This window comes from Xenopus laevis, chromosome 8L, assembly GCF_017654675.1.
Source record: "Xenopus laevis strain J_2021 chromosome 8L, Xenopus_laevis_v10.1, whole genome shotgun sequence".
In the NCBI taxonomy this organism is placed as follows: domain Eukaryota; kingdom Metazoa; phylum Chordata; class Amphibia; order Anura; family Pipidae; genus Xenopus; species Xenopus laevis.
In genome coordinates this window covers 87,566,188-87,575,198 of record NC_054385.1, presented here as the reverse complement: position 1 = coordinate 87,575,198, position 9,011 = coordinate 87,566,188, and positions in this window count along the sequence as shown.

The following is a 9,011-nucleotide window of genomic DNA, read 5'->3' as shown; positions in this document are numbered from 1 at the left end:
TGCAGGTTCCGGTGCTATTCTTTATTTAATTAAAATCTGTCAGGTTCTAAAGCATTTCAAATATGAACATACAAACTGAGGATCAACTAGAAAATCAAAGTGGCGACAGTACAGGTATGGGGTCTGTTATCCAGAATGCTAGGAACCTGGGGTTTTCCGGATAATGGATCTTTCCATAATTTGGATCTTCGTACTTTAAATCTACCAGTAAATCATGTAAACATTTAATAAACCCAATAGGCTGGTTTTGCCTTAAGGAATAATTATATCTTAGTTGGGATCAAGCAAAAGCTACTGTTTTATTATTACAGAGAAAAAGAAAATCAGGATTTGGATTATTCGGATAAAATGGAGTCTATGGGAGATGGCCTTTCTGTAAGTCGGAGCTTTCTGGATGATGGTTTTCAGGATAATGGATCCTGTACCGGTACTTTATTTTTTATATTGCCTCTGTACTTGTGCAACAACATATCAATAGATGAATGTACAGATGCCTTTTATTTACCCAACCCCCAGCTATTATAGGTGTCACTGATTCATCTTGCAGTTTTAGCCTTGTCTAAACACCATTGCCAATGCACCAAACTGCATTTCACCCAGGAGCTACACTATTGACTGCAACCGCAGCAGCAAGTATTTTATTTGTTATTACAGGACAAGTTACTGGGCTTTTCCACCTGCAATGTACCTCAACAGGATTGCACTACTCTCTCAGGAAAGCACAAAAAAACCCTTTTACTTCAGCTGCAATACACAACAACTATTTTGAATACTCAGAATACAAAAATTGTATTTTGAATAATTAATACTAGGGATGCACCGAATCCACTATTTTGGATTCGGCCGAACCCCGAATACTTTGTGAAAGATTTGGCTGAATACCGAACCGAATCCGAATTTGCATATGCAAATTAGGGCTGGGAAGGGAAAAACATTGTTTACTTCCTTGTTTTGTGACAAAAAGTCACGAGATTTCCCTCCCCAACCCTAATTTGCATATGCAAATTCGGATTCGGTTCAGCCAGGCAGAAGGATTCAGCCGAATCCGAATCCTGCTGAAAAAGGCCAAATCCCGAACCGAATACTGGATACGGTACATCCCTATTATTGATACAGGCAAAGTGCCTAAATTCTGCGTATCTACAATTCCCAGCATTCTCCAGAACTTGAAGTCTCAGTTTTCAGCAGTGCATACACTATGTTAAGTACTGAGACTGAGTGTACTTATTAAAGGAGAACGAAACTATAAAAATGAAAATGTCATGTTTTATATACTGATTTTATTGCACCAGCTTAAAATAGCAGCAATGATCCAGAACTTCAAACTTGTCACAGGGGGTCACCATCTTGGAAAGTGTCTGTGACACTCACATGCTCAGTGGGCTCTGAGCAGCTGTTGAGAAGCTAAGCTTAGGGGTCGTTACTAATTATCAAGCAGACAATGAGTTTGGCCTCTAATATAAGCTAATGTTACAGGGCTGATTATTAAATTTTGATGCTAGTTGCACTGGTTTCTGTGCTGCCGTGCAGTAATTATCTGTATTAATTACTAATCAGCCTTATACTGTGACATTTCATATATATACAGTATATTGTGAGTGGGCCCCTAAGCTCAATAAGTGACAGCAGCACAGAGCATGTGCAGTGAAAGCACCCCCTTAAGCATTGGTGTTGTTATGTGTACAACACTGCACAAAAATCCCTTTATAAATACCCATGGGGAGGTACTTAAAGTATACTGCATTTCTAGAACACATACTTCATGTCTCCCATGGCAAAAACACAGTGCACTTTAACCACATCTACAAATAGCATTGTGTCCATGCCCTCAGCGCCGATCCGCGCCTTTATGCCGCCTGAGGCGGCCTTCCATTGCCCTCCTCACGGCGCTCACATTTTCTGCGCAGTAGGGGGTCGGGGCGCTGCACGACGCTAGTGCAGAGAGCGCAATTGCGCTCTCTGCACTAGAAGAGCCGAATTTCCGGGTTGAAAACCGGAAATTCGGCTCTTAGTTACCAGGAGCGGCATTTTTGCCGCCCCTGGTAACCAGGGGGGCGCTGCCGCCTGAGGCGAGTGTCTCAACTCGCCTCATTGGTGGAGCGCCCCTGCATGCCCTGGTACTCCTTGTAATTACTAGAAAAACATTTGCACTCTAGTCTATTGATGAATAGACCCCTTGTACCTTTGAAGCGGGAATATGCACAAAAAACAGGTGTAATGGTTAAATTAACTGTAAGGGTTGCCTTTTGTTTAGCAGGCCTGACTCAGTATAGAGAGCCCTCCTCCTCCTTGCAGATTCATGCCCCCCTTCACTAGTCAGTTCTGTGGCCATACACGAGCTGATAAAAGCTGCCGACAGACTGAGTTTGCAGTTTATTGGCCCGTGTATGGGGCCCTCCGACAGGCTTCCCCAATTGATATCTGCCCAAAAGTTGGCCAGATGTCGATCAGACAAGACAAAATCCCGTAGATCCGACCGCCCGTTACCCTTTGTTATGATCCGATCATTGGGCCCAATATTGCCCACCTCAAATCGACTATCAAGAACACAGTGAATCGGTTATAAATGAACCCTGCAATGCTGCACCACTGGTGTAACATCTCAAGAGCGATATCTTATCAGTACTATGTATGGTTTCATAGTTTTATGGTTGTGGGGCCCGATTGGGAGGTACAACTCCCCTTTGAGGTTCCTACGTACGGCTCCCACACCATTGTGTCATCATCAATGTTTTTTTATCATGTAACAGTGTATTGTGTGAAGGGATATAAAACCCCCACCTTATTCTTTGTTCTTGCGAGTACAGAATCCACTCAACTCTTTATCTCAAGCGATCTCCGGTTTCTGGTGAATTCCCACGGTACAGGACTAAAACAAAACCCATGACATTTGGGGTTGCCACCTGGCCGGTATTTTACCAGCCTGGCCGGTAGGGTTGCCAGCATTACAAATTTACCGGCAATGTAGCTGCCGGTAATTTGTAATACCATTAAGAAAAGGCCTTTCCCTCGGGTGGAAACTTACCTTTCCTTCCTCATCTTGCCCTAGCGTGATGTGGCCGCCCCTTTTGCACCACAGCTCCGCCCTTTTTTGTCACAGCCCATCCCTTTAGTTCCCGTCCCCCTGCTGGCCGGTAAAATAATTTTTTACAAAGGTGCAACCCTACTGGCCAGTAAAAATAATGGCTGATCCCAATGTTATTAATAGGGAAAAAAGATATAGGAAAACCGGTATTTTTTTTTTCCAGAAAAGGTGGGGACCCTAATGACAGTAGGTCACTTTACTTTTAGAGACTCTGAGAATTTCATGTGATTGTTGTTCAAATATGTAAATATAGAATTATGTTGTTCTTGATTTACTGGTTAGAAATCATAGTATGCATTGTGTGTTTTATATACAGTGGTGTGAAAAACTATTTGCCCCCTTCCTGATTTCTTATTCTTTTGCATGTTTGTCACACTTAAATGTTTCTGCTCATCAAAAACCGTTAACTATTAGTCAAAGATAACATAATTGAACACAAAATGCAGTTTTTAAATGAAGGTTTACGTTATTAAGGGAGAAAAAAAACTCCAAATCTACATGGGCCTGTGTGAAAAAGTGATTGCCCCCCTTGTTAAAAAATAACTTAACTGTGGTTTATCACACCTGAGTTCAATTTCAAAGGTTATAAAGCCATTTCTAAAGCTTTGGGACTCCAGCGAACCACAGTGAGAGCCATTATCCACAAATGGCAAAAACATGGAACAGTGGTGAACCTTCCCAGGAGTGGCTGGCCGACCAAAATTACCCCAAGAGCGCAGAGACAACTCATCCGAGAGGCCACAAAAGACCCCAGGACAACATCTAAAGAACTGCAGGCCTCACTTGCCTCAATTAAGGTCAGTGTTCACGACTCCACCATAAGAAAGAGACTGGGCAAAAACGGCCTGCATGGCAGATTTCCAAGGCGCAAACCACTTTTAAGCAAAAAGAACATTAAGGCTCGTCTCAATTTTGCTAAAAAACATCTCAATGATTGCCAAGACTTTTGGGAAAATACCTTGTGGACCGACGAGACAAAAGTTGAACTTTTTGGAAGGTGCGCGTCCCGTTACATCTGGCGTAAAAGTAACACAGCATTTCAGAAAAAGAACATCATACCAACAGTAAAATATGGTGGTGGTAGTGTGATGGTCTGGGGTTGTTTTGCTGCTTCAGGACCTGGAAGACTTGCTGTGATAGATGGAACCATGATTTCTACCGTCTACCAAAAAATCCTGAAGGAGAATGTCCGGCCATCTGTTCGTCAACTCAAGCTGAAGCGATCTTGGGTGCTGCAGCAGGACAATGACCCAAAACACACCAGCAAATCCACCTCTGAATGGCTGAAGAAAAACAAAATGAAGACTTTGGAGTGGCCTAGTCAAAGTCCTGACCTGAATCCTATTGAGATGTTGTGGCATGACCTTAAAAAGGCGGTTCATGCTAGAAAACCCTCAAATAAAGCTGAATTACAACAATTCTGCAAAGATGAGTGGGCCAAAATTCCTCCAGAGCGCTGTAAAAGACTCGTTGCAAGTTATCGCAAGCGCTTGATTGCAGTTATTGCTGCTAAGGGTGGCCCAACCAGTTATTAGGTTCAGGGGGCAATTACTTTTTCACACAGGTTTGGATTTCTTTTCTCCCTTTTCTCCCTAAATAATAAAAACCCTCATTTGAAAACTGCATTTTGTGTTTACTTGTGTTATCTTTGACTAATAGTTAAATGTGTTTGATGATCAGAAACATTTTGTGTGACAAACATGCAAAAGAATAAGAAATCAGGAAGGGGGCAAATAGTTTTTCACACCACTGTAACTGGTGCCATCACTGATGCACTGGCAGTTTGACAATAGGGTTTTCTAGACTGTGACCCAACCCCCAGCATTCTTAAAGTGGTGGCTCACCAAGTTAACTTTTACTGTGGTAAAGAATGGCCAATTCTAAGCAAGCTATCAATTGGTCTTCATTATTTGTTTTCTATAGTTTATGAATTATTTGCCCTTTTCTTCTGACTCTTTCCAGCTTTCAAATGGGGGCTCTGACCCCATCTAAAAAACAAATGCTCTGTAAAGCTACAAATCTATTGTTATTGATACTATTTATTACTCATCTTTCTACTCAGCCCCTCTCCTATTCATATTTCAATATTTCTGTTATTCAAATCAATGCATGGTTGCTAGGGTAATGTGGACCCTAGCAATGAGATTTCTGAAATTGCAAACTGAAGAGCTGCTGAATAAAAACGCTAAATAACTCACAAATAATAAAAAATGAAAACCGATTGCAAATTGTCTCAGAATATCACTCTCTACATCACACTCAATGTACATTTAAAGGTGATCAAAACCCTTTAACAAGGAGAATCTGTATGATATATTGTGTTCTTTAAAGGACAAGGAAAGACTATGAACAGTGTCGGACTGGGCCGGCGAGACACAGGGAAAAAAATCTGGTGGGCCCAGCCCTGCTTCTGACTTCCCTCCCTGGACCCCAGCATGACTAAACTAAAACGAAGGTAGGCGCGGGGGATGTTGTGGCTCAGGAAGGGGGCCAAAGGACACTTTGCATCTGGGGTGGGGACCCTGGTGGGGGGGGGTGGAAGAGCAGCTGTCTCTAGCTGTCTGTATGCATAATTAAGAAGGTAAAAGTGGGTTGGTTGCTACATTGAAAGCAAAACTTAAAGAGGTGGTTCACCTAAGTTAACTTTCAATATGTTAAAGAATAGCCGATTCTAAGCAACTTTTCAGTTGGTCTTTATTTATTTTATTCAAAGATTTGGAATTAGTTTCCTTCTTCTGAATCTTTTCAACTTTCAAATGGGTGATCACTGACCCCATCTAAAAACAAATGCTCTGTAAGGCTTACGGTTGTTGTGTCTTTTTACTATTATCTCTATTCAGGCCCTCTCCTATTCATATTCCAGTCTCTTATCCACACATGATTGCTAGGATAATTGGAGTCCAGCAACCAGGTTGCTGAAATTGCAGACTGAGAGCTGCTGAATAAAAAGCTAAATAACACAAATAAAAACCAAATGCAAATTGTCTCAGAATATCACTCTCTACATCCTACTAAAAGTTAATTCAAAGGTGAGCCACCCCCTCTAAGGTTTCAGCACTAAAGTGCCCCCATGTAGAAAGTGATGTCTGTACAGAATGGATTTGCTGAAATGGAAGAACCTGTCTGTCCTGCAGAGAACCCTGACCTCAATCCAACTGTGCATCTGCAGGAAGAATTTAGCCAACTGGAAGCCAACCCAGATCCCACAAATCAATCTGACTAATGCTCTGGTGATGGAATGGAAGCAAATGCCACCAGCAATGCTCCAACATGTAGAGACCATCCTTTCCAGAAGGACAGAGGCCATTATAGCAGTGGAGTACTGACCTGATATTAATGCACTTGTTTTAGGAATGGCCATGTAGTGCAGCCTTATGTTAGCTACCCGCAGTGAACTTGCAAATAGGGCACATTACATGGATAACTATACACCTTCCCAATGGTTTGAAATCAAATGTAAGAAATACTTAACATTCACATCTGACAATCTTGCAAAAAGTACAGAAGGTGGCATTTTAACTATGGTCTTCAAAAGAGCAAATCAGACCAGTTCAGTTGCACGGCTGTCTTTTTTACTGTCATTGTGCTCTCATAGAGAACTGAAGCAGTTAAACAACTTCCTCATCTGCCATTGGTTCCCACTCAACAAAATGTCCCCGATATCTACCATAGAGCCTTTATAACTCTTTGGAACAGGAGTCTGATAGGAGGCAGAATGACACATGGGCTAACTTGTAGGCAACCAACCTATATCACAAAAAAGAATTCTCAGCGTTGCTTATTAGGATTCAAAAGATTTTTTCTCTTCCTACGAGTCCTGCGGTACACTTTTACTTCATTTGTTATTTATTAATTTGTTTAATGGTTTATTTAATTATTTAAATACGCTTAATGCCGGTTTTGGGCTCACCCTCCAAGTTTGCTGGTCCGGGTGCACAAAGCCCCAAACCCCTGGTAAAATCACCGGATTCAGCTTCCCAGATATATAAGGATATATGGTCTTACCCAGACTTCGTTGTGAGTCCGTCGCTAAGGGAAACGAAATACTGCACACACCAAAATCCTGGATAGCGCACTCTTCGGATCACATCAAGGAATCGCTTGGTCGTCAAATCATTGGTAAAAAACTTGATTTTATTTAAATATTCAACATCTTAACAAACTGTATAACCCTGCGCCATGAGGTCTGACGCATTTCGTGTGGGATTTGCCAGTAGGAAGTGAGGTCTCTGATGAAGTGCAGTGACACGAAACGCATCAGACCTCATGGCACAGGGTTATACAGTTTGTTAAGATGTTGAATATTTAAATAAAATCAAGTTTTTTTTACCAATGATTTGACGACCAAGCGATTCCTTGATGTGATCCGAAGAGTGCGCTGTCCAGGATTTTGGTGTGGGCAACCAACCTATAAATTCTACTCAGCGGATAGTTCCCTTCATCAAGTACAATGTTCTATACTTTAATCTCTGTGCATTACCCGTTACTGAAGTTTATCCACACAGCAACAACGACAAGACAGTCGGGCTTTACAGTATGGTTTCACTCCTGCTAGAAAGAGAATGTCATTTTTAGCAAACGCTCAGAAACTTGTTTAAACAGATATTGGTATGGAACCTGTTACCCAGAATGCTCGGGACCTGGTGTTTTCCGGATAACGGATCTTTACAGAATTTGGATCTTCTTACCTTAAGTCTACTAGAAAATCATTTAAACATTAAATAGACCAAATAACCTGGTTTTGCTTCCGATAAGGATTATTTATATCTTAGTTGGGATCAAGTACAAGCTACTGTTTAATTACTACAGAGAAAAAGGAAATAATTTTTTAAAAATTCTGTTATAATGGAGTCTACAGGAGACAACATTTTCGTATTTCTGAGCTTTCTGGCTAACGAGTTTCCAGATAACTGATCCCATACCTCTACATAAAAGTGCATCATTCTTGGTCTGACTCTGGTGTTTGCATACACTCAAATATACCAGCCTCCACACATTACTCATCCACAAGCAAACAACTAGGAGTATGACTGATCCTTGAACAAAATAAAATAGAAACCGCTATTATTTTTGGGAAATAAATGTATTTACAGTATTAAAATACAAAAATTACACCCAGTGTTTTGGAACATAGGTAGGAAACTTTCTGGTCTTGTCATTGGTGTTATTTGGATCTTCATACCATAAAGGGGCTGTTCACCTTCCAAACACTTTTTTTAGTTGTTTTCAGATTGTTCACCAGAAATAAAGACTTTTTTCAATTACTTTTAAATCTTTTATTTTTACCGTTTCTAATCTAAGTTTAAAGTCCCTGTGTCTCTGGTGTTTCAGTCTGGTAGCTCAGAAATTCAGGTGCAGATTCTGAACTGTTACAATTTTGCAACATTGATTTTTCAACAGCATCTCTGGAGTATTAGAAACTATTGTATCAATTCTAACAGCTAACTTTAATGAAATGCAGGGATTCAGCTCAGCAGGAATGAAGAAGAAATGTATCGACTAAATGTATCCATTTAGAACAGTTTAGAGGGTCGGCGACCCCCCTTCCCAGAGCTGATTTAGAAGTGAAAAATTAGACTCCACACTGCCATATTACAACGGTCACAAAAAGAAAATAAGTAGCAATTGGAAAATATCTTTATTTCTAGTGAACAATCTGAAACCAACTGAACTGGAAAAAGTGTTTGGAAAGCGAACAACCCTTTTAAGTACTAGAAAATCATGTAAACATTAAATACACCCAATAACCTGCCTTTGCTTCCAATAAGGATTAATATGTTAGTTGGGATCAAGTACAAGGTATTTTTATTTATTAAAAGGAAATCATTTTTAAAAATTTGGATTATTTGGTTATAATGGAGTCTATGTGAGATAACATTCTGGAATTCGGAGCTCTCTGGATAATGGGTTTCCAGATAATGGATCC